This window comes from Ochlerotatus camptorhynchus, unplaced genomic scaffold (assembly GCF_037179485.1).
Source record: "Ochlerotatus camptorhynchus isolate MF236.1 unplaced genomic scaffold, CSIRO-AGI_Acam_v1.1 ptg000514l, whole genome shotgun sequence".
NCBI classification, from domain to species: domain Eukaryota; kingdom Metazoa; phylum Arthropoda; class Insecta; order Diptera; family Culicidae; genus Ochlerotatus; species Ochlerotatus camptorhynchus.
In genome coordinates, this window is record NW_027040998.1 from 123,600 (window position 1) to 146,533 (window position 22,934).

Here is a 22,934-nt window from a genome sequence, read left to right on the forward strand (position 1 = left end):
TTAAATCATCGAGTTATAGAACATCGCAAGATGGAGAGTTGACTGTATTGGTGATTGCATCTGGACTGCCTAAAAAATGCAAAAAGTTTCATAAAAGTGCAAGTTTCCGTCCAATCGTGTTGATGTATTCAGAGAACTTATTGCTTGTAGCATAAGAAAGAAGTGACACCAAGGCGATTACATGGAATCTCGCACTTTTATCACACTTTTTAATAAGTGCAAACACGCTTATTTGTTTGGTATAGTGTGAAATGTGCAATACATCACATTTGCCTTTATGGCAATTAATCGTGCACTAAAATCATAACAGAAAATCATCTAAATCGGTTACTGAGCTTCTACCCAGTATACAGCGAAACATGGCAGAACAAAATACAGTTATCTCTCCATTTATGCGGTGGATGGTACCGTTCAACCATTTGAGCTGATTTTCTGTAGATAACTATGATTGACACTAATCACATACAAAAATTAACGTAATTGATTGAAGGACAACCGAAAAACAGGGGTGGGTGGATGGTATCACCCACCGCATAAATGGAGCGACTACTGTATAGCTAACGCTCAACAGGATTTTCAGCTTACCAGTTCTATGCTGCTGCCAAAATACCACGCTGGCAAGCAAGGACGAAAAAAAGCCACACAAACATTAGCTTTTACAAGCCGCTTATTCGCGGTGGTTCTTATACGGCAATGGCTTGGTACATGCTGTATGTGTGTTGATTAAATGTCTATTCGTGTTTTCGTTTCACGATAAGACACCCTCCCTTGAGAGCGAGAGGAGTGAGAGAATGAGAGTGCGGAAAAGGTGTTGATAAAAAAAATACCAGCAGTGATAAAAACGTTTTCCTACATATCCGTTGAAGCTCCCACCAGCTCGAAAGAGAGCGTGTCCCTTCAGTAATTAATGACTTTTCGGGTAGCATTTACCCCAATCCTCACTCATAGTGCAGGGTGACCACCTAGGCAGCCCAGAAGGCAAAAGGCACTGGGGAGCCAGCCACGAACAAAAACTCACCTCACCACCCTGCGTAGCAAAAAATGGAAAACTCTTCACTATCAGATATTCCCTTTTGAGTTGATCTTCGTGCGTTGTGGCCCGTTGCAGTGCGCAGGTGCGAGGTTCCTGAAAGCTCTCTCCATGGCTACATCAGTTGGGAGAAATGTGAAGGTTCCGTAAAATAATAGTTATTTTGATAGTGCCTAAAATATACACTACTAATTAGAAGTATTATTATTCATGATAGCAGAGCGGTACCGGTGGTGTAGTGGTAAGCGTGATGGCTTCTCACCCCAAAAGGCCTAGGTTCAGTCCCAGTCGGCGCCGCTGGTATTATCTGAGGCATAAAATCTCTGATCACGCCTTCCTTCGGAAGGGAAGTAAAGCCGTTGGTCCCCGATTCATGAGTTGATGTGATGGGTCGATAGGTAGGGTCCAGGTGTTGCCTCCCTGGCATAGGTAGATTAGTACACACTACGGAAAACAAGATCGACGGAAAACAAATCAAGGAATGAATCATGATAGCAAAACATGCAGCTTATCACGCAACTAGAACAACTACTGTTCGCTAATTGCTCTGTTTTTGCAATATAAGCATAATATATGACTGATATAAAATGTATTAGCCTAATATTCATGTATTGCAAAAATAGTGATTAGCGGGAAATAACCGAGCATGTTAGTTACTTGTGATGGCCTCCGATAGCTAAGTCAGTAAAGGCACTGTATTACTAAGCTGGAGACGGTGGGTTTGATTCCCGTACCAAATATTTTGGATTCGACTTCCCTGGGCATATAGTATCATTGTGTTTGTCATACATCGGCTGTTCGGTCACGTAAGAAGTTAATTTAACTGTTATTATCTTCTATAACCGAACAGCCTAAGGAAGACATGTAGTGTCGGAAGTGGTCAATAAGACCTACTAACGATAGCACTACGGGCACTTCCGGTAGTAGAAGTCCATCACACAGGTGAACCCTAATTCTGGTGTCACATGGCCTTCAGCTTACCGTGCCAATGAATGTATGGTTAGGGGGGTTCAATAAAAAACGAATCCCTAACGGAGCCTGTGGTCACTGTGGCCACTTGATCACCCTTCTTTACGCGAAGTTCATCACCCACGAGTTCAAACATAAATAGGGGAAATGCAGGTAATGTCGGCCTAAGTGTCCCTAATTTGGGCCCATACATAAATTCAGCAATGGACTAAATTTTCAATAGCAACCAAAAATATCCATTAGTAACATCCCAATAACGCGTTCATCTAGATAAAATTGATAAATAGCAGATTTTTAGCGATGGGCCCAATCTTAGATCCATAGGCCAACATTAGAGACATTTCCCCTATAAGCACGGATTGATTAAAAAAAAATAATAAAGTAATAATGAAAAAAAACGATAAACAATAGAAAAAAATATAAAAAAAAAATCATAGAATTTTTTTTCTGCGATTCTTAATTTGCGTCTTAAAACATTTTTATGGTTTTACCTATAGGGTAGAGAACTACTTCGGCCTAATCACCCATTTTGGGCCTATCGAGCAGAAAACTTCAAATAAATCCATGATTTTAGAGTTAACAAGTCAATTATGCGTTTGGTACGATACTTTAGTTAATAAGCTACCGAACGAAGTCAATGAGAACGCGTGATATGAAGGTTTGCTCCCATAATTCCCAAAAACAAAAGAAGCGCTCCGACCGAATCAATTTTAATTTTCATCCGATAGGCCGAAGTGAATTCATTGGCGTTTCAATGCGTTAGGCCGAGTTTAGAATCCGTAGGCCGAGTTTGGCGTCAGGAAGCAGTGTTAGACTTTTGACAATATCTCAACTATTGGTTTCTTTTCAAATATTACGGTACATACGGAAAGGTAAATAAAATTGGAAGCCATGAGTAATAATAACATTCCGTTTGGTGCTAAACTGCGCTAGATTAAGAACGACTAAGTGTGGGGTGTGCTTAATAGGTCGGAAATGGGGTAGTTAACCCTACCTATTATCGTCAGGGGAGGGGGAAATGGAGTCCTTGAGCGTTGATTTTTTGCATGAAGGTGCACCATATTTAGATTTTTAATTTATTTATTTCGTCAACCTGCGTAGACTAGAACAAATACATGTACAGTTTTTTTGTAATATGTAAAAAAGCACAATTTTGTATTTAAAAAACAAGCAGTGTCTGCTTTCGTTCTAGATGACGCGTTCATCTAGATAAAATTGATGAATGGCAGATTTTTAGCGATGGGCCCAATCTAAGATCCATAGGCCAACATTAGAGCCATTTCCTTTATGTCGAAACATTGTAAAGTCGATGGTTTCGCAGTATTGATTGTAAGAGGCCATCATGCGATTTAATGGCCCATATTTTGCATAATTTGTACAATTGTACAATTGTACAGCGTATTGTATTCGTAAAGTATTCGGTGCTTTCAATAATGAACAAAATTTTGATTTATATGTAGGGGAAGATTTGGTCCTAACTGATTCATGTCAACTTCGTAGCACTTTAAGGAAAAAAGCACTTCAAAGGATTCAGAACAAAGTTCTGAGGATGATTTTGAAGTTGACTCTCTGGTACAGTACTACCGAGGTACATAGAATTTAAAATGTTGGGACTTTAGAACAAATGTCTAATAAATAAATTAATAATTTCAGACAGAAATCTTTGCAACCCTCAATTGCAACGATTAATTAACTTTACACTTAGATAAGATTTAGATTTAGTTTTCAGTTGAAGATGTCAATTGTTATACTGACATGCAGGTACAGAAAACCTGTTTAAGATACTGAATTGCCAAGGCAGGAACAATGTAAACACACTTAGATATATATCATAACATTTAAGGCTGGAAAGTTACTGTAGTAGCTGGATCACCTAGGTTAAAATGGAATATATTTTCTTTAGAATTTGGAACAAATAAAAAGTAAAAAAAAAACTATATTTGATCTAATGCAGAACGCTCTTAGCGTACTTGAACGTTGGTGCCACCATGTTGATCTTCCAGTTAATCCGAATATTGTCATATTTACTGAAAAGGGTAACTTTTCTAGCATTAGTTATTCGCAGATTTAAGATTTTAGATGATGATAATATTAATAGGCTGCATAGGAAATTCATGAAAATGATCCATAAAACATAATTATCATCAAACTTGCAAAATATCCTGCAATACAATTTTCGAATGTTGGAGAAAAATGTTAGTCTGATCAGACTGATGTACATCTTTAACTATTTAAGATGATTTTTGTTACGAAACATTAATTTATTTTCACGACACCGTCACTTCTACATCACACGTTAGATGTAAGGTAAATTTCCTAAATTGCTCAAAATAAAGATGATTTGCTCCTATGGAATCACTGTGAAAGTCATCTAGAATCATTCTAGAGCAGAGTGGCAGTTGATTAAATGAAGTTCAGTGAAGAGTATCAAAATATTAGCTTAAAAATTGTAATTATGAACTTTTATTGAATAATAACGTCCTACATAACAATTTCTCTAATATCACTAGCATGATGAAAGCTTCTCTTGCTAAATTCACTCAGTGTCCACTTTTATTTATTTATTTTTTTATTTTTTTTTTTACTTTCTTAGAGAGATTTTTGCCGTTGGCTAGTTCATCTCTGAAACAACTTTTATTTCAATAGAAATCAAAAAATTTCACCATTTTCTGAAAAATGGACAATCTGTTGCCATCGGACATTGATTACCATCCATTGACGGCAATCGAATGTGCAGGAAGGCAGCTTCCACACAAGCGTAGGATATCGCACCCATTCAACACTCATGGGCCGGGACCAATGGCTTTACTTCCCTTCCGAAGCAAGACGTGATCATAGATTTTTATGCCTCAGAAAAATCCTATTAAAAAATCCCAAATCAGGATTGAACCCAGACTTAATGGAATGAGAACTCAGTCACGCTTACCACTACGCCATCGGCGCCGGAATTTTCCTCTGGTCTCCTTGATGAATTTTGAAATTATCATCATTACAATAGTTCTTCGGTACATGCAAGTCGCGAAAGCTCGCAGAAGTTTCACTGCAAGACGCCAATAGTCATCCGCCGTTCATGCGCAACGAAGTGAGGCTTTTGTTCCCGCTCGCTACCCGAAAATTTCCCTACTGGTCTACTGGGTGATGTGTGTTGTCTGTTATCTAGTATTAAGAGTTCAGTCTGTGTCTGGTTGAACACGGTGGCAATTGTCTTGTCTTAAATAGTATTACTGTAGCAAATAAACATAAAAACACATTCACACACATGGCGAAAAATAAGTCAGTTGTTACTTTATCCGTCGTTGTGCAAATTGTACTGTTTGTGATAAACTTGAACAACCAGCGCAACAAAAGTTTCCAGAATGTTGATGCTCAGATTGAAAAGTTAGAGCTCTATGAAATTTAAAGGAAAGGCAAAAAAATCACAGTACTGTAGTTGAATAATGCAGAGAACTCACTTGTTCTTGGATAAACGTTTTATTACGAACTTCTCAGTTCAAGCTGGATCACAGTGCACATATTTTGATATATTTTACGGGTATCCAGTGGATCCACCTAGCTCCACCATCATATAAGCGTTGGTTGTCCTGTTCTGTCGCACAAAGAGGGTTTATGTTGCCGTCCTGTTTCCGGTGCGCTTCGGCGCAAGTACGTCCAGATGTCGCTACCAGCCCCTATCAATCGATGATGATGTTCTGACACCTTCGTCATGCTGGTTTCTTGGCTCTTGGCGTCACACACGGAAAGTATCGTACAGCGGCAGCGGATAGTGACCCATTTTTCGGGCGGGCGGGCCGTTTTTTCACCTTCTGTGCACCAGTTTCTGGGCTGAGTTTTGAGTGTAAAGTGGAAAATTTTGTCACGCGTCTCGCAGTTGAGCACTTTTTCGCGAATCCTAGTTGAAGCTAAGTTGTCTGCTAGCATTCCCGGACTTTTTACCCGCCAGGGCATTGCTTGAGAAGTGAAGAAAAAGTGGTGCGTGTGAGTATAGATTTTTTTCCGTCTGTGCAATGTATTGCTGAGGCAAGCCGTAAGCTTCCGCGGGGGAGGGTACGATAAAAACTGCAATTGAAATAGGTTATTTTTAGCTGATTGATCTCCAATACGCTCGCCAGCGCGACTGTGAAAGCTTCAAAATAGTGATTGGAAAGTGTTATACCTGTTTCGGAAAGCTGAAGAGAACTTTGGAAAATGTATGCTTGCGGGTAAAAAAAACGGAAAGAAAATTTCCTTTCCCAGGCTACAGCAAAGAAACACGTAACTTGATTATTAGATAAAGCCTGTTTCGACCAGACAGTAGAAAAAGTTTGCTAGGTACGAGAAGAAATTTGGTCGAAAATTGTGTGTTGCGACAGCATCTGATGCAAATGAATGAATAAATTATCTGAGGAGAAGAACAAAAAAACAACAATTGTTCTGTGAAAAATGTGAAAAAGTGGTTTCATACTTTCCTTGCCACGAAGCGAGAGAAAGAGAAAATGACGTTGCACTAGTGTTGTAGTGAGGGAGAAAGAGGTCGGTCTCAGATACAGGCATATAGTGATAAATCTTCAAGAAAAAGAAAGTTAATTAAAAGTTTTCTCTGCTAAAAAGTTTCTGCAGAACTGAATTTGTGCAATTTGAGTTGAAGTGTTAAAACATACGATTGAGGTGAAAACGAAGAAACGAATATCTATAAATCGAAGCTGACATACATGGCAGGAGGACGGGCCTGAAAGGCTTCCGCTTCTTTTGCTGCTCATTTGCGGACTCGAGCATTTTTTCGTTGCGGTTGGTCTTGGATTGAAAGTGGAAACAGAAATAAAGAAACAGAAAAGAACTCCACCCTTCGCCGCATTTGCCGTGGAAAATAAAGGAGGAAAACCGCACATCGATTGTGCTGATTTGCGCTTATCCACCTACTCATGTTTTGCACCTCGTAAATTTCCCACTTCTTCTGAAAGTTTCCGACTTTTGCAGACTGACTGTGAGGGCGAGTGTTGGGAACACATCATGTGAGCAGGCAGCTTTCGGTGGCCCAGGATCAGGTGAAAGGTAGTCCGGAGTGAGTGATTTAAAAATAGCTCGTTAAATATCGCATTAGACAGAGCAGAGACAACCGTCGATGAAAAAGGGGTGGCGAATGAATGGGTGGTGAAATCCGTAATAAAAGCGTATCAGCAGTGGCACTTAATCATCATTATCGTCATCGTCATCGAGTTTCAACATCAGCATAGTGGGCCATTAGGCAGCAGCAACTTTTCGACGGTCGCCGAACGATACGGGAGTGTATGTGTGTAGTTGTGTGTATGTGCACCAGTAGAGTGAAGTGCAACTGGAAGGAACAGCGGGAAAGCGGAAAACCGGAGTGAGAGGATACGCACTCATTGACACGCGTCGGCCGTGCCTCTTCGGATTGTGCACACTGCTACTGTATTTTAGTTCGTGAACTGTGACCAGAGCGAATCGAGCCAAGCGAGCTGAACAAACGAGTAAGCGAAAGCATCTGCCACAAGCGCGCATTAGCAATTATGGTGATGCTGTAAAATACCACGAGAGCTACTAAATAGGTCAGTACGGTAAAACTTTTCATTTAATTACGTTAAATTTAAACTTGTTTAGTGCTGGTGGAATTTCAATCAACAGTTCAGAGTACCATTTCCAGGACTGGCATTGTTGCTTGTGCAGCCTAATTGAACCTGTAGCATAATTTTTACTTGTTTGTGAGCCTTTATTCAATGACTCTAACGGCCAAGATAAGAGCCATAACATATTGGATGCTTTGAACTTTCATGAAGGTAAATATTAGGAAGTGGGATTATAAACGAACATATGGGTAAAAGTTGCGAATTCAGTTTGATATCAATCTGTAATTTGTTTTAACATGGGCAATAATTGAAAAACTAAAATTAAATACATGTATGTCCAATGTCGCATCATTCGAATGAAGTGTTGAAAATATAATGAGTTTTCTCTGCTCGAGATTGCAAAAAGCTCGCGTCATTTGATGTATAATAGAAAAAGTTTTTTTTTTACATTCTGATAAGATGGGTCGAAACACAACCGGGATTGAATTTTTCAACATCGCACCATAGTAAATTGGACCTTAAGCGGTTACAATGGATTACCACAAGCTGACAGTTTTGAACTCACAACAACTGACAGCATGGCACCACCTTCCTTATGGCGAAAAAGTAATTAAAAAAAATAGTGCAAGAAGACTTCAATATTTTTGCAAAATATTAATTTTCGTAGTGAAAACAGAATAAAAAAATTAGTATGGTGAGTCATGAATGGCCCTTGGGAGTGTGTTAAAGTGACTACCGAAATCAATTACCAATTGTTCATTGTGTGTAGTATGGAAATTGATATTGCTCTTCCAGGGAAGTCAAGAAAATTTCCAATTCAAAAGATTTCCTTGACCAGGAAATTATTTATTTGTTAGAGGTTTTAAACGGTTCATTCACTTCCACACAAATATGAATAATTCATTGTCATTTAACAAATCTTCAGAGCATCAAGCTAACGAGTGTGCCCCATTAGGCATAAATACGTTAGGCATACGGACGTTAGGCACACGGACGTTAGGCATTATGGACGTTAGGCATAAAGTCATTAGGCATAATGGACGTTAGGCATAATATACGTTAGGCATAATGGACGTTAGGCATAAAATACCTTGCTGCTGTGCAACTCTAGAAACTTGCTTAACCTGTAAACCTGTAAACAATGCTTAAATTAGGCTTAGCGTTGAATAAAAAATGATACAAGTTAAACAAACATAGTTTATTTAATAAGCACAGTTTGGAATCCATTATTTATCATATCATAAGTGACGTATCTACATATTTACTTAGATCCATGATTAGTAGCGATAGTGGTTAAGTAATCTTACAATGAAAACTCAGCTTAGTTTTGAACTATATCTTGAAATCAATCGCATCTAGAAATAAAAAAATCACACATTTGTTGTAATATATTCTTACACACATATTGCAAAATTCAAAGAAGAAAAGGTTTTCCTCAAAGAACAGCTCATGAAATAAAGAATGGTGAATTCTGTGATTTTTCATTCAATAACAAAAAAAAAACAGCCAAGGTTGAATAAAATATGATGCCAAAGAACAGCTCATGAAATCAAGAATGGTTAATTCTGTGGTTTTTCATTCAATAACAAAAAAAAACATACCTGCTGCTTCCAGGATTTCCTGCCATACTTTTCGATACAACGATTCTGATTTTGTTGTCATCAGAATGAAAACTAGCGGAACCGTCTGCTGATGTGAGGGAGCGATACTTCCATGAACAGTGACGAGTTGCCGAAACAAACAAGGAACTGTGGCAAACGTACCATCTGTAACCCAATACTTTGCCTGTCCAAGACGTCGTTCATGAGTTCCAAAAATTAAGGCTCTTTCATTATTGTCACCGAAGTCAGCAATCAATAGACGGTCTCCATTATCATCCTTCTGGAATTCATCCGGTAGATTATGCCTAACGTCCATAATGCCTAACGTCCTTTATGCCCAACGTCCATTATGCCTATCGTACATTATGCCTAACGTCCGTATGCCTAACGTCCGTATGCCTAACGTCCGTATGCCTAACGACCGTATGTCTAACGTCGTGCACCCCAAGCTAACATACATTGGCACACGTATATGTACGTTCGAGAGCATAGCGCCTAGCTCTTAATAATTTAGCAAAATTTTCCTCTCGATATGCTGTCCAAATCTTAGCAAATACCGTAAAAATGAGTAACTTTGGTAGTTTTTTAAAAGTATATTCTAAATATTTTCTACAGCCATGTTTTCAAATTTTATTTTTTCTTAACAAGTAGTAAATGTTTAACGGAAATGATTGCATTTGCACTGTATTTTATATCTTGTGACCGAACATCAGTTTTTTTTTGTTCTGGAGTAACTTTGATAATACTCGATGAATGTAGAAGAACATGCGTGAATCTGAAACTATTTAGTCAAAGAAATATTATACTATGTAGAAACATCATAAGCAATATACATTGAATTTATGATGGCTATGTTGAAAAAACATTTAATATGTGATTTTTAGTGCCTTTCAATCAGGTGAAAGACAAGAATTTTTTTTTCAGATTTTTGGAAAATGTGTAAAAACATAATATATAAACTCTCTATACGATATTAAAGGCAATAGCCTAGGCTTCAAAATTAAATCAATGTTTCCAATTAGAAAATAGTGCAAAGAGTAGATTTAATCAATATATTCTACAATCAAAGTTTCTCGCTTAATCAAAGATACTCCGTTTTACGGTACTACAAACTGATCGATTTCATTTGCAGGTTTGTTAAATCATGAGGATGGTAACTAGCTTTTCAGCTTCAACCCGTAGCACCCCTCCCGATAAACTGCCAGGACCTTGATCCTTACATAAACCGTTTGATAAGCTGCGTACCTTTGTGCTTGTGAAAGCTGGACACTGGTTAACTATGACATCAAGGATTGAAACGATTGAAAGTTTGTTTATACACACTGAATTTTTCAGGATGATATTTTCGAGGTCCCCCTTTCCTGGGTATGTATTCCTCGACGTTGAAACATTTGCAGATTTCATTAAAATTGTATCCAAGACAACTGTCCAGAACCACTTCGGCCATTCCACGTCCTCAGAATAGATGCCAGTAGCCCTGGATTAAATGTCTGGTTTTTGTATTTCAGAGATCTCCATCATGTGCCACTTAAAAAAAATCGGGATTTGATATTCAATCAACGAATTATGGCATCATTTATGACAAGTATCCAGAACAACTTTGCTTCCCTCATGGCCTCAGATAAGGTTTTTAAGGCCCTGGGAGAAGTTGCCAGGGTTCATAATTTACAGAACCTCATCATGAGACACTTCAATTATTTTAAGTAAATGCACACCTAGAAATAACTAATTTCACACGTGACGGAATCCATCTTTGACATAAACGATGAGACGTAAACAAAGTACGTTTGATTGAGCTATATTTCGCGTCTTTTATGACTCAAGTTTATGTCTTAATTGAAGCTCGTAATCAGAGCACCTAAATTTACATGAATTTTTCTAAGTGTGTGGTTTTCGTATTTCACAGACAGACACATGCGACACATAACAAAAAATCACATTCATATTCAATCAACTGTCCAACACTTGTTTGGCTACCTCGTAACCTCAGAAAATTACTATAAATTGTATAGAGGTCTATGAAAACCAAATATAAACAAAATTAAACTGGTTGCACTTCAATCGGTTGAGCCATCTCCGAGAAAAGTGAGTGAGTAATCCAGTTTTATTGTATTTTTTTTTTTAGTATCCTGAATCCAATGTCCGATTGAAATGAAATTCAATAGGGTTCTATGGGAGTCATAAATAAACAGAATGTAACCGATTTCACTTATATCTGTTCAGCCATCTTAGAGAAAAGTGAATGAGTATTATGGTTCTATTGCGAAATTTCACTTTTTCACTAAAATCTCTGCAACAAATCTTTCGATCGGAATCCAATACAATCCAAATTAAACCAAATGGCTATTCAATAAAGTTTTATGGGAATCAGATAGAAACAAAATGTAATCGATTGCACTCAAATCGGTTTACTCATATTTGAGAAAAATTAGTGAGTATAATAGTTAAATTGTGAATTTTACACTATTTTGATGCTACCTCCAGAACAAAATGTCCAGTCAAAAAAAAAAGGAAAATATTACCCTATGGCAATCAAATATGAATAGAATGGAACTGAATGCACTCAAATTGGATTAGCCATCGCCGAGAAAAGTGACAGCAAAGACATATTCAGATCTCGTCGAGCTGCGTTGATTGACCATTCGAGCCATGTGTTTTCAAGTGATATTATAGCCTTTCGGTACACTTAGGTGTACGATAACAAAGCCAAACGTCCTTATTTTAGAGCCATTTTCATAATTGACTTTTCACGCATTTATATCTGCAAGGGCGCGCCCCTCCGAAAAATATAAATAAAATAATTATTTTATTTTCGTGTATCGAGGGGCAGTGCTTTGTCGTCAAATATGCAAGAAAGGAGGGACTCCGAATGTTAATCTAACTGCTTATATAGATGTTCCATACATATTTTAATCTCACTTTCCACTGTTAACAATTTACGGAGTGTGTGTGTATTTACTATCTAACTTCCACTGACTGGCAGTGGCATTATGGGTAGAATTCTCCTGCAACCCTCATTTATATAAAAAAAAACTTAAATCCGGTAGTTAGAAGGTGACAGCTCTATCCCAACTCCAACATAATGCAAGCATTCCGAAGCCAGATCTCGTCGATTACGGTGAGGAACAGTAGCAGTGATAGTATACATCCTTGTCTCACAGCAGCGACTACCCGGATAGTGTCAGACAATGCTCCGTTATGCAGAACTCTGCACGTGAAAGCCTGATACTACGCTTCGATGAGGTTGACGATTTTATCTGGGACCCCCTTGCGTCTCAGGATGCCCCACAGATTCTCGTGATTGAGTCGGTCGAAAGCTTTTTCGTAGTCAATGAATACCAAATAAAGGGATTCTTGGAATTGACTTGCTCCAGGATGATGCGGAGCGTGACAATATGGTCCACACAAGATCTTCCGGTACGGAAACCTGCCTGCTGTCGCCGGAGAGTCGCGTCGATCTTCTCCTGTATCCGATTCAGGATAACTTTGCACAGAACTTTGAGAACAATACACAGTAACATGATGCCTCGCCAATTATCGCCCACAGTCAGATCCCTCTTCTTTGGGACCATCACAAAGACGTCGGATAGCTGCTTCAATCTCCTGCAGTGATGGGGCCTCGGAATTGACGCGAGTGGTGGATTATGCCGAGATGTCACTCGGGTTAGCGAAGCATTGCCTCTATCGCTGTGCTATGGTTACCGTGCCAGTGTTCGCGTCGCACCTCCTCACTCTGCTATTGTCGGATTGACAACATTACCCAGGCTATGCCAACCAGCTGTGTCCATGTTTCAGCTGGCAGTCTTTTGTGATCATATGACTCGTGGAGGCGTGAGGTAGGAACTTGTGAGGACCGGAGCTAGGTACATCGCTTCTTCCAGATTATCACTCACATAAACAAGCAAAGCAGTAACTGCTTCAAAACGAGTACAGTTGAGTGTCGTGATTGTCTGGAATCACCAGATCGGTGATGGATCACCATCGAAGACGACATTCACCAGTTGCTTTTTACTTATTTCGTCAACTTGCTAGATGCTCATGTAGAGTGCTTCGACAAGCACATTGATAGGAATGTATTAAGCGTTACTACCATCATTGACGATCGTGATTGTGATAGGTCACAACTCTGTCTGCGTCTGGTTGTTTTTCATTGGTGTGAGGTGTATGTATTGAGTTGATAGGAATGCTACGATGTCCACGCTGCAGCGAACAAGTCTGAGGCTGAACCGTCCAATGTGCAACGTTGAATGATTGTGCGGCTTCGGCTTGTGTCGTTAGGGATCAACTTTCCGATGGCTGTGTTAGAGGTGAGCAGCTTGCGGTCGAAGAAAATGTATGGGAAAATGGAATATTTCCATGTATCTTCATTGTTAACTGTTTAAATATTTAACAATTATAATGTGTGACATACCACAAAAATTTTATAACACTGGTGTAGCGATCGAAAGAAATTGCCTACATTTTCTCACAATTAAATGTTTTGTTTGTAATTCCTGTAGAAAACATATAATTTGACATCTGATTTGACATCAGGGTATCAAAATTCAATAAGAACAGTTAATCAAAATATATTTGAAAGTAATTTGAAGATTTGATCATTTTCACCCTACATCAATATTTTTAAATTTGGGGTTTAAAAAATGTCCTAAAAATAAACAAAACACTCAATATGATAATTAATTATGCAGAACTATAGAGACTCCATAGTTAATGATTATTTTAGTTTGTAAATTTCGATTAATATGTAAATTTATTTCTGTATTAACATTATTAATTGCTCAATTTGCGGCCGGATTACAGTACGATACTTTACATAGTTCAAAAGCTGAACTACAATGTCTATTGCGTTCTTATAAACGAATATATGCATCAATTTATCTCAAAAACAAATCGAGCACTTCTGTTCCATTTCTTCATTCCATTTTTGCCTTCATACTTATGATTATGTAAATCCAATGACTTTTCAATGTGTACGCACAAAATTTAAACTAGTAGGCCGAAGCATTCGATTGATGAAAATCTATTTGAAACAGAGATGTAAACCGCGGATTGTGATAAGTAGACCAGAAATTACAAATAAATCATATCTCTGAACCGGAATGCACCGAATAGCGGCCAGTTTTTCAAACCGGACATTTAGTTTGTAATTAAATATTGCATTTACTTGGTAGCATTGACGACATTGCAGGAGCATCAACCCTGTTAATAACGGCATTTCGATCATAATTTGCCTTGATAATTAAAAAGTGACAGGGTTTATAGACTAAGTGCCTGGAAAATGTGCATATTATCGAATTTTAACCTTTGAGTGCACGTGTAAAGAAACTTAAATACTTTTAAAATGAAATACAATTAAAACCCGAATCGTGGCAAGTGAAATTTAAATTTTAATTCGTTTACTAAAATTCCGTTTATTTTACGGTAATTTGATGCCACTGCTTTTAGGTTAAAGGTATCATGAGCGTGACTTCTTCGAGAAATTGTTAATGGAATTGTGCTGAAAAAATATATTCAAGTCAGTTATGAACAAATGGCTCTAGAATGAAACGTCAAATTCTGACCTTGTTGTTTATTCCCTGAAGTACCGCAAAACGGGGGGAAGTTGATCACTTTTTACTGAAAATCCTGCATATTTTTCCAACTGCATGTTTGGCATTAAAACAAATACGTCTCAAAACTGTACTTTTCTAATATACGAATTTATTTTTCAAATTGCATGCTCGGCTTAAATTCTTGGATTAAAACTATATTAAATATGCAAATTTTCAATTCTGGGGTAAAGTTGATCATTAAGCAATGTAATAATCAGAAGTTTACATTTATACTTTATTTTTGATTGCTGAAGAAGAATCTTGTATGAAAAAGTCTATCATTTTGACTTGCAAAATGAGTCCCCAATTCTCTTAACCGCTCCTTCAGTTAGTTCGAAAGGAGTTGTAAATTACGTCGATGTGATTCAAAATATATTTACTTGAATCAAAATTTCAAACCATTTCAATAGGGACCTCTATTTGCTCAGTCGGTAAAGGAACAGCTATAAATCAAGATTATACTGGATCGATTGCTGGTTTGGTATAGGCATTTTTCGGCACCCTGGATATAGAATAGAATAGAATGTTTTCTGATTTCGACGTATTTATTTTTGCTGATGTATGTTTATCACTTTGCATTTACTAGTATTAGCAAACTAAGAATAACTCATTTAAATGTCTGCGCGTGGATGTCAAATGTTCAGAATTAATCAATTCTTGTTATTATTCCAATTGTTCTTTTTGCTAAAGTGAATAGAGCTCAGTCTACTCTACTGGCGCTCAAATGCGATGTTACCAGACTTGGTGGCATTTGAAATCTCCACATTTGTTGATATTTGAACTGTTCGGGCATGTGATTTGCATAGTCAATTAGACTGATGCCTTTGGTATAGATAAGTGTTCTAGCAGTTTTAAAACTAAGCTTTGTAAGACTCTTTTAAGGCTTTTTAAAACTGGGAAAGATTTCTCTCAGCATAATTTAATTTATTACCGTATACCATAGCTACTGTTTTGCGTGATGTAAATCAAATAGCATCAAAACACTCTCATTCCACTTTGATGCTTCAGAGTAAGCACTATTGCTAACATAGTGAATTGAGAATTACGTGCAGTTCGTCTTTTGTTTATTTTTTAACCCTGGATTTTAACGCGTATGCCACTGAGTATAGTTTATCTATTTATACATGCACTAATAAATTTAATACGTGTAGTTAAATAACTTGAAAGTGGTTGTTAGTTTTTCGATTATAGTTGCAAAAGAGCTGATACTTTTTTTATTTATAGATATTTATGTTGGCATGGAAAACTGCTTATAAAAAAATAAAAAAAAACGGGATTACTATGGTGTGCTGAGTGAAAGGGCATACAAAAATAGGAAAGGATCCTTTCATGTTTGATCAAAAGATACTGATACCGTACTGAGTGTACCAATGCTACCGACGCCAGGGAGGCAGCTCCTACAGCGGGACCCTACTTATCGGCCCATTAACTCATAGACCGGGGACCAACGCTTTACTTCCCGGAAAGAAGGCGTGATAAGAGATTTTATGCCTCAGAAAATGCCGGCGGCGCCGATTGAGATTGAACCCAGGACTTTTGGGTGAGAGGCAATCACGCTTACCACTACACTAGCGGTGCCGCTACTACAAAGGTTATATAAACGGTTAAACGAAAATTCATGCTCCGTCATACTGGTTGCTCCATGAAGGTGGGGCAAGGAGGGGCTCGACCGCTTTTTTGTGGAAGTGAATACAATTATCACTTCATCGATGACCAACACCTTTCATGCATTATAATAAATTGACGACCTTGTAGCACGCAGCTTTTCTAGACTTTTATTTAAGTTTTAATATTAGTTTATTTAGATATTTTTAATTTAATAAAATAAAAATTGAACCTTGAAGCTATTGTTAAAAATTTATACTTGAATTATTGTAGATCTGATTTTTTTTTAGAAATTCTAAATTAAGATCATTAAGACGTGTCTTAGACTGTGAGACTACAGCGAAAATTGGAAAGAATTATTTCCGAATAATGCAACATGTTTTAAATCTCAGATTTACAAAAAAGGTAATTTTTCTAGAACATCGACTTTTAATTGGAACTCAATATCACGAGGCCATGATTATATTCTTGGATGTCTCAGATGTTTAATTTATATTAAATTAGCAATTTTACATCGGCAAGAATTCTGGAGTTTTAAATACAAAGGATTTAAATTTATTACTGTTTAAGATTTCTTTCACAGTTCACTACGGTTAATAATAGCAGTTGTTGATCGGTTGGCAGTTCACACTCAAAGAGAGCGAGTCCCAGCTCGCATCGTTTATTTATTCCTGATAATATATCTTTATCCGAGTGCTAACAGTAGTCAATCTTTAAGGGGGGCATGCACTGCACGAAGGTAATCGTAATATTGGTTATACATTTTGAAATAATTTTAGAGTGAATTTAAGAGTTGCTTGTTGAGATTTATATCAGTTTTGTAATGAAAATCAAAAGCATACCTGAGTGAGAGATAGTATCCAGATGGAGTTCATAGAGGAAATTCATAGATGGTTGTATGGAAATTCCTGAAATAGATAAAAAAAAAACTATACCGAATCTTGTGATGATTCATAAATGTTCATATATTTGTTTTTTAGATTTTGGACCATAAGATGTTTCAAGATTCTAAACTTTTTAGAAATATTCAAAGCGCTGCATGTAACATTGCTAATCTATATACCTATAGACTCGGAAACTACTGAACCGATCGGCGTGAAAATTTGTATGCAGAGGTTTTTGGGGCCGGGAAAGGTTCTTATGATAGTTCGAAACCCCTTTCCCCTCTGTAAGTGGGAGGGGGGGGGGGCTTCCATACAGATGAAATAGAAAAATATAGCATGCTTTTTTAATCGGCGCATAAACTCAAGCTAATGTTCAATCCCGAGCAGGGCCGGACAAACTCAGCTAGTTTTATATAAATTAAACATTTGAAACATCAAAGCATTTAATGATTGTCGCACATATTTATATTTCATGATATTGGGTTCAAATGAACAGTCGATACTTTAGAAAATTAACATATTTGTCGATCTAAAATTTAAAACATGTTGCATTATTCCGAAATAATTTACAATTTTTTTCCTTGATTTGTTTTCCGTCGATCTTGTTTTCCGTGCTGAACACCAATGCTACCATAACCAGGAAGGCAGCTCCCACATCTGGACCCTACCTATCGACCATTAACTTATGCACCGGGGACGAACGACTTTACTTCCCTTCGTGAAACCGAAGGTGAAGGAAGGCGTGATCAGAGATGTTATGCCTCAGAACATTTCGGCGGCGCCAACTGGGATTGAACCCAGGCATGATGGGGTGAGAGGTAATTACGCTTGCCACTACACCACCGAGCGGCGCCCGCTCTGAGGATAAAATAATTTACAATGATATTATATATTAGAATCAAACGTATTGCTTCAATTGGGATTGAGCCCCCCCCCCCCCCCCTTTGTATTACGCCTGGAGCCTTTTATGCATACAGGACACAAACCTTGGCACAAAAGCTATTGAGAGACATCGCCGCAAGACGGAACTCAAGGGTGTTCCTTTCGTGATTGAAGTCTCGCCATACAAAATTTATTTGAAGTTGTTTTATGTTTTTTTTATATGAGTTATAGGGTTGAGAACTATTTCGGTATGAGTGCGTATTTTCGTCACATCGAGAAGAAACTTCAAATATATCTATGATTTCGACGTGAACGAATCAATCATACGTTTGCACTTTGGGGAATCTCCATACAAGGCGGTGGCTGTAGATTGAGACGCATGTTTCTGACGTATTCAACACATCAGAGAAAGCTAAATGAGACATGCGCATTTTAGAATGGTTTCAATAAGATATTCAAGGCTCTCCAAACCATTCTGGCGCTAATATTTTGGAGTTATATAGGCTTAATAAAGCTTGAAAGATGTCTTGAAAATCCATATTAGTCTAAGAAGTTCAAAATTGCCTTTTGACATTTCCGTCATGGAATTATATCAATAAGATGCTTGTTGCTCTCCAAAGTACTCTGGAGTTCAGATCTTAAAGATATGAAGGCTCAATGAAGTCTTGAACAATGCTCTGAAAGTCTTTTTGAGTTCATGAAGTTCAATTGGATGGTTTCAATAAGATATTTAATGCTTCTTTCCTTAATTAACGTCGGTCTCTGTTCCGCAATCTAGTGCCAATCACCGACGGACATCGATTGCCATCCATTGACGGCAATCGAATGTGCAGGAAGGCAGCTTCCACACCTGCGTAGAATATCACACCCATTCAAACACACATGGGCCGGGACCAACGGCTTTACTTCCCTTCCGAAGGAAGACGTGATCAGAGATTTTTATGCCTCAGAAAAATCCCACCGACCTCGGCTGGGATTGAACCCAGGCGCCGGCTTCGCATGATATTTAATGTATTTTGGAGCTAAAATCTTGAAGTTCAACAGGCTTAATGAAGTCTTGAACATTGTCCTGAGAGCTTTTATGAGTTCGCGAAGTTAAAATGAGCCTTCCGTGAACATGCACATCATTAAATGGTTTCAATAAGATATTTAATGTTCTCCAAAAGATTCTCGAGATGAGATTTTGAACAGTATCCTGAAAATATTTATCAGTCCGAGAAGTTCACGGGAGTCTTCTGAAAACATGCATATCATCAAACGAGATAGTTAATTCTCTCTGAACTATTATGGAGTCAAGACCTTGCCCAAGCAACACGGCTTGTCATAAAGAAGTTGAAAATACTTTGTAATGACTAACGCAAAGAATCACTAATACTTTAAAATACATCATTTAATACATTTATATAACCTAAAAAGCGCAAGACGCGGAGCTTATACAACTAAATACTGGTCTTATAACATGCTTTGAAAACATCATAAAAACCAGCGACAAAAAAAAACAATATAAAAAACTTGAGCATGGGATTCGATCACTGGTCCTTGGCGGGGTAGACTTGTTACTACCTAACTAGACCAACACCGCTTGATGAAAGGTTTGTTTTAAGTATCTATCATCTTCTTGCCAATGGCATGAAAATTGTTTTCTCGTTCAACACGCCTTCGATCCATCATGAAGACTTTTTGTTAATAGCAAAGCGTACATCTAATTGCCAGAATGTTATTTAAACGTATTTTCAACTCCTTATAAGACAACCTGCACATTTTCAGTTGTATTATTAATTTATGAGATGTCATAAAAAAGTATTTTCAACTTTCTTTATAACAAACTTCCGAATACCTCATAAGAAACTGTCAATCAATGCATGAAGAGACAGTCCGGTTCAATGGCACCGTCAATGTTTACGTCAATCTGGATTGATTTTGCATACGACAAGTTTTATAGTGGTATTAAAACAGTAAGATGCACGTTCAAATAACATTTAAAGATAAAAGCAAAAGAAAACTATTTTGGAAAATGTTGAATCAAAGAAGTTTGAAGAAAACATCTTTTAACCTCATATATAACGTGGAATGTTTTCTGCATCTCTTATAATACATTTATACAACAAGCCGTTCTAGTTCTTTTTCAAAAAGATCTTTTATGCGTTACTTGGGTGAAATTGTATAGGATGAATGAAGTTTTGAGCCAATGTTCTAAAATCCATTGTGAGTACGTGAAGTTAAAGAAAGTATTCTGACAACAAGCACATCATCGAATGGTTTCGAAAAGATATTAAGGTGATATTCTAAGGAAGCCTTCTAATGTTCAAATATTGAAGTTCTACAGGCTCAATGACACTATGTTCCGTGAAGCGTGATTGATGTTGAACTAAATTTAAATTAAATTAATCCTAAATGAACTTAAAACTACTTATCTACTTTATTCTATAAATTGAAACGAATCTAAAACTAAAACGGTATCACCATAATCTAATTGATAAGAGAGAGAGATAGAAGCTGCGCGCATGCGCTATACACTGATACCCACTTGTTTCCTATTTGGGCATCCCAAGGATTCGCTTAAATTGTAAACAAGGATATATTTTTTTTTTGTATTTATCATTTTGGCTACAAATTTTGGCAGCTAAAGTTGATAATTGGGTTTCACAAAAATCAGCAACAGTCCGACTGTATCAACTGCATCTCGGTTGGAGGCGAAACAACCCCAGGCTGAAAGCCTCGTTAATAAAGAAAACCTAGCCTAACCTGTATCTCGGTAAGTAAATCAAGTACATGGTTTAGAGAACTGATTTTTTGAGGTTTTCTCCGGTGAATAGTCTACTACCGATGAACAAACACGAATCATGAATCGGAGAAAGTTGGTCTTGACCGGTTGGCCACCTGGTACAATGGTTTGGTACGATATATTAATTCAAAAACCGACAAAGCAAAGTTTATAACAACGCATAATATTAATATTTACATCCATTATTCTCAAAGAAGAGTATCCTTAATCAGAAGTGAATCCAATGATGTTTCAATGTGATTGGATGGAATTGAAACTCGTGTGATTTGAATCAAGAGACAGTGTTAGATTTTTTAACAATATCCCAATAATTTGCGACTCTTTATAAAATCTAAGGAAAGGCAAATAAATGTAGAAAGCATCTTTAATAGCAACATTCGATTTTGTGTTCAAACTCGTTCGAAAAGAGACATTAATGGTGGTAAGCTCCTACCCGTATTATCCTCGGATTAAATCCCGATCAAAAATGTCCGGCTGGTTTGATGTCGACATCAGAGTTAAGCAAACATTTTTCAGATCATACAAACAGGGACGGTATTAAAAGTTAATCCGAGTTGGAGCTTACCGCCATAAGTGTTGGATGTGCTTAAAGGCTGTTCATAAACTACGTAGACACTTCATAGGGAGGGAGCAGCTTGCGAGTGTCTATGATAGCAACAAATTAAAAAATATGTTTGGACAGTTTTCAACTGAGGGGACAAGGGGCTTCTAAAAACTCTCAAAAATTGTCTATGTAGTGTATGAACATCCCTCTAGAATGACGTAAAGATCTTAACCCACGAAAGTTCAATGCGCCAGGTCCTGTTAGGTTTAAGCAAATGAGCAGATCTTACAGAAGATATTGGAATTAGGGTATATAGGTAGAAAGTGAATTCTGGATGGGAAGCAAACATATGAGAACATTGCGAAAAAAATAGAGCAGCCTACTGCACACTAAACAACGTCAAAATATCGAAAAATAATTCCAAAAAATCTATGGGACCTTAACTGAATAAAAACAAAGACAGTTGTTGCCATATCTAAATAAATCATTGAACATTAATTTCACATTTTGCTATTATGTCTCATCAAGTCATTGTTGTTCAAATTGATAAATTTAATCAGCTTATTTTGCTATCAGATCAAAATTAGCTCTTGAATGCATGATACCAAAATATCATAACAATAGCAAATTATGCTTTGGTAGCAGAATAAGATATTAACTTATTATAGCGCCAAACTCATTCGCATCAAAAGATCGAACATCTTATTCATGTGAACTCCGAAAAACAATTCATTTCATCAAAACTACGTCGGTATCACTTTTCAATGTAAATCCTGATCTAACGAACTCAAACTACTAACAAAATGTCCTCTCCCTTTTGTGGGGACGCAAAGGTAAACACGGTTCCCAAGACTACAAAAGTCACTTTAATATTCCTTCCCAAATCCTACCTGACTTCAAGGACGTGTCCGGCGCCATTATTGATCTATAAATTATGAAGTCTCTGAAACTTGTACATTGAGAATGGACTGTCACTCCCAGCCCCATTTTGTTTATTAGTTGTGCATTTTCACTAATTCTGACCAATCACTGAGCAACCATTGATAGGTGCTGTAAGTCTAAGCTAAGTTAAGCTAAGTTCTGGCTTTTATCTGCAAGTGTTAGTTAAAAAGCAAAAAAATCATATTTTCCTGTGCGTTGGGTGTCAGCATACCGAACACATGAAGATTTTGATGTTTTCTTCTAAAACGTACTGTTTATAAATAATTATACTAATAGCATCGTTCAGCAGCTTTCTGATGCCACCATTTACACATTGGAACATTTGTTATTTTTTCAGTATTTCCCCTACTTGCACTTAATGACTGCACTCGACAAACACATTCTCATACCCAATTATTGAGCTCGGTACAAGCAAAAATTTGTATGTGGCTGTGTTTGCTCGAACGTGCACATTGCTACATGCAGTGAGTACAACCCGCTTTAAGACACCGTTACTAGGGCGTGAAATCGTGAAAAAAGGACAAACGTGAGCGTTTTCTG

General features: G+C 37.4%; 1 pseudogene; it reads left to right on the forward strand.

Moving 5' to 3' along the window:
* The first annotated feature begins 5,740 nt into the window (after positions 1-5,740).
* Positions 5,741-22,934, forward strand: part of LOC135712903 (uncharacterized) — a 171,256-nt pseudogene continuing 154,062 nt past the window's right edge.